Raw genomic sequence first — 4,167 nt, 5'->3', positions numbered from 1 at the left:
CGATTTTTAATATCACAATAATTTTAATAATTCAAACTTCAATAGTATAATTCATAAATAAGTCACCTCATTGTCATGACACATGTTTACATGTTTACATTCAAAGTCATGAAAATTAAAGTTCGTCGTTTTCATAGTATTACTATTATGAATTTTCAATTTGAATACTACTACTTCTATATGTAGGAGTAGTTGCACATGCTGACTCTATGCAAGCTAACAGTGACATATTAGGTAATGGCAATGCCCTTGATACCTCATTTTCAGTACATGAGAATATGAGATGTGAAAAGTCCTCCCAGTCGGAATTTTATGGTCTCATCGCCATCTTCAACAAATTGTGCGTGCTTCTTTTTTCTTCACGGGCTTCTAATTTCTAAAACTTGCTCTTGCATTTATAGCCGTTTTTTTAGGGTAAAAATGAAATAGCTAGGTAAATGCCAACGTTAAAATGGACTCAGGTCAGCTGAACCTTCCTCAATTCAAACTCAATTTGAAAAAAAAAAAGTACTTCAAACAAGTAATTATTGGATTAAAAGTAAAGAGGTTCATTTATTTTTCACAAATAATTACTTTTAATTTCATCTTAGGGTTTGATCCTTATGAGTCGATTGAACTGTGCAAGCTCTCGTTGGATGAAAGAAACAACCACAGAAACGATGATGATGCTGCTGAAATCTCTGTTGTTGCTGAAAAGGGGCAGGTAAATTAACACAAGTTGCTTTTTAATTAAATTGTTTATATATAACTTTGATTTGTTGCTGAAAAAGAGGGAGTGATTGATTTACTTCATTGTAAGCATCAATCAAGTTAGTCATTATAAGAACATACATATGCGGTTACTGATTGTGTCAAATGTCAAATGTGGGTTAAGTCAGGTTAGTCAAGGAATTAACTTGATCGATATCTGTAGGGACTAACTTGACATTTATTGTCCTGACACTTAGATCTATGTCACTAAAAAAAGTTCAATCTTTTATATATTATTTTAATCAGGATTTGGCGTTTAGTTATAAGATTAGGATAATTTAGTGTCTATTGAACTAAACATAGATCCATGTCATTGAAGTCAATGTGTTAAAATCTTGCTTTTTCAATCTATGTTAAACTCAACGTGATAAATTCTAGCACAAATTCTAACTTCTCTGTTGGTGCATTGAGATATGAATGCGTGCTTAATTTCATGCTTGTTTTAAACTCAACGCACTTAATGTAAGAACATGATTACTCATTCAGTTAGGTTTCAGTTATCTTGTTATAGGAGCGAGTGCTTAATTTCATACACCCTCTGGTCACTATTATAAGTAAAAAACAACATTTTAGATTCATTGAATAAATGATGTATCTAGTCATTATTATAGAATAGATACATCATTTATTAAATGCATTTAAAATTTTATTTTTTGCTTATAATAGTGACCGTAAGGTGTACTTGTTTTGGACTCAAATTGGTTGTTATTTTGAGTTGTGCTGAGGATTTTTATTTTCTTTGTGACAATTTTATTATAGGTAGCTAGCAGGGATTACCCTCATTCAAGGCATTTGTGTATTAAATTTCCCTTCACTACAACACCTCATCAGAGCTACTGTGAAATGGTCATGATGGTACTAGTTGTTGTAGTTGAGCTCTTAACTGTTTTTTTTTTTTAATGTTTATTCATCTTTTCATTGCCTCTGAAATCTGTCTTTAATGAAAGGCAGTGTTACTGTTATGTGTGTGATTCGGCTGCTCCTTGTAAGTACTAGACGCAACTTGCAGTTCCACACTGTGATGCAGATAGCTCTGCTTCCTGGAAGGAAAGGAGGAAAATGAAGAAAGAGTTTGATGTATAAATAAGTCACTACTCACTGGTGATAACTTAAAAACCTCTTATTTGATGTAACTTTGCTATGTTTTGCCCCTGCTGGATGGTGTATGAAAATGGGACAGGGAAATGAAATAGGAATCTGTGCCTTTTGGGTATTCACCAGAATTATTGCATAGACAAGTCCTAACAAGAAAATTTTGCTTTCCTTGAGCCTATTCAAGCTATTGCGAAGCACCTAAAATACAGTACCCAAATTTTATCCTAGGAAAAATACTTATCATTAGAGATAAATAGACATTATATTCTACGGGATATTTCATTATTTATTATTTTTTTTATTTTGTAATATGCCTCAGAATATTCTTAGTATATTCTGTGTTTTTATTATTATAAATAACATTGTCTACCTCACACACATTGTGTGGTGAGAGAATCCAATCTTACATGGTACATCTGCTAATTTCAATCCTTTTGGTTATCGGGTGTTTCCGTGCTTGCGCCCCTACATGAAAAATAAGTTTAGCCCTCGGAGTACTCCTTGCATATTTTTGGGATACAGCAGTCACCACAAAGGATTTAAATGCTTCGATCCGGCTACTTCTCGGGCTTATGTGTCTCGTCATGCTCAATTTGACGAATTTTGCTTCCCTTTTGCAGGTTCTCACTCTCAACCCAATGACTTGGTGGTCTCTACGTTTTATGAACCGGTTGCACCGGCTGCAAGTTCTCCTCCTTCTCCGCAACCTGTTCTTCCTATCATTCCGGAGAGTTCACCACCTACTGGTTCTCTGTCTTGTCCATCTTGTGATGACTCAGATGCCCTACCTGCTTTGCCGGTTCCTCCTGGTGATGCACCACCCTCGCCGACTCCTACTTCCCCAGCACAGCCGGCCACCCCTCTTGTTGTGACTCAGGCTACGCCTGCTTCACCGCCGGCTACTTCCCTTGCAGTGGCTCAAGTTCCACTTGCTCCTGTTGCTGCTCGTCCGCGGACTCGTTCTCTGGTTCATGCTCAGCCTACTGGTCTTCTCACAGCTTTGTATACTGTTGCTGAGCCTAAGGGATTCAAATCTGCTATGAAGCATCCTCAATGGTTGGCAGCTATGGAGGATGAACTCTCTGCCCTTCATAAGAATTGTACTTGGACTTTGGTCCCTCACCCTTCCACTACCAATGTAGTTGACAGTAAATGGGTTTTTCGCACTAAATTTCATAGTGACGACACTGTTAAGCGCTTAAAAGCGCGTTTGGTGGCTCAGGGTTTCACTCAAATTCCAGGGTTTGATTACTCTCTTACTTTCAGTCCTGTTGTCAAAGCTACTACTGTACGCCTTATTTTATCTCTTGCTGTGATTAATGATTGGCAGATTCATCTGTTGGATGTCAAAACTGCTTTCCTTCATGGTCATCTCACTAAAACTGTTTATATGGAGCAGCCTCCTGGTTTTGTTGATCCTCGTTTTCCGACTCATGTGTGTCGGTTAAACAAGCCCCTCTACGGCCTCAAACAGGCGCCTCGTGCTTGGTTTCAGCGCTTTTGTTCTTTTCTCATGCGTTATGGTTTTTCGTGTAGTCGGGTTGATCCTTCATTGTTCTTCTTCCACAAAGGACGTGTTACTCTTTATCTTCTTGTGTATGTGGATGACATCATTCTTACTGGTAGTGATCCCTCTCTTCTGACTCAGTATATTGCTCGCCTTAATGCTGAGTTCGCTATTAAATATCTGGGTAAGCTTGGCTACTTCCTTGGTCTTGAGATCACTTATACAGCTGATGGCTTGTTCTTGGGTCAGGCTAAATATGCTCATGATTTGCTTTCCCGTGCTATGATGCTTGAGGTCAGTCATGTTTCGACACCCTTGGCTGTCGGTTCTCATCTTGTCAGTTCTGGGATGCTTACTCGGATCCTACTCATTATCGCTCTTTGGTTGGGGCCTTGCAGTACTTGACTATTACTCGTCCTGACTTGTCATATGCTGTTAACACGGTTAGTCAGTTCCTTCAGGCTCCAAAAGTGGATCATTTTCAGGCTGTCAAACGAATTCTTCGTTATGTCTGTGACACGCAACACTTCGGTCTTACATTTCGTCGTACCTCTTCCCCCGTTGTTCTTGGTTATAGTGATGCTGATTGGGTTCGCTGCACGGACACTCGCCGCTCCACTTATGACTACGCTATTTTTCTTGGTGATAATCTCTTGTCTTGGAGTGCCAAGAAACAGCCTACTATTGCTCGCTCTAGTTGTGAATCTGAGTATCGAGCCATGGCTAATACTGCTTCTGAGCTTGTTTGGTTGCTTAATCTTCTTCATGAGTTTCGTGTTCGCTTATCAGCGACTCCTCTTCTTCTTAGTGACAAC

General features: G+C 38.7%; 1 pseudogene; it reads left to right on the top strand.

Annotated features, from left to right (window-relative positions):
• Window positions 1-451: 451 nt before the first annotated feature.
• Window positions 452-1,833, top strand: LOC130745047 (RPM1 interacting protein 13-like; annotated as a pseudogene).
• Window positions 1,834-4,167: the final 2,334 nt, after the last annotated feature.

This window comes from Lotus japonicus, chromosome 1, assembly GCF_012489685.1.
Source record: "Lotus japonicus ecotype B-129 chromosome 1, LjGifu_v1.2".
In the NCBI taxonomy this organism is placed as follows: Eukaryota; Viridiplantae; Streptophyta; class Magnoliopsida; order Fabales; family Fabaceae; genus Lotus; species Lotus japonicus.
Note: the sequence above shows the minus strand (reverse complement) of the source record. Positions and strands in the feature narration are given on the sequence as shown.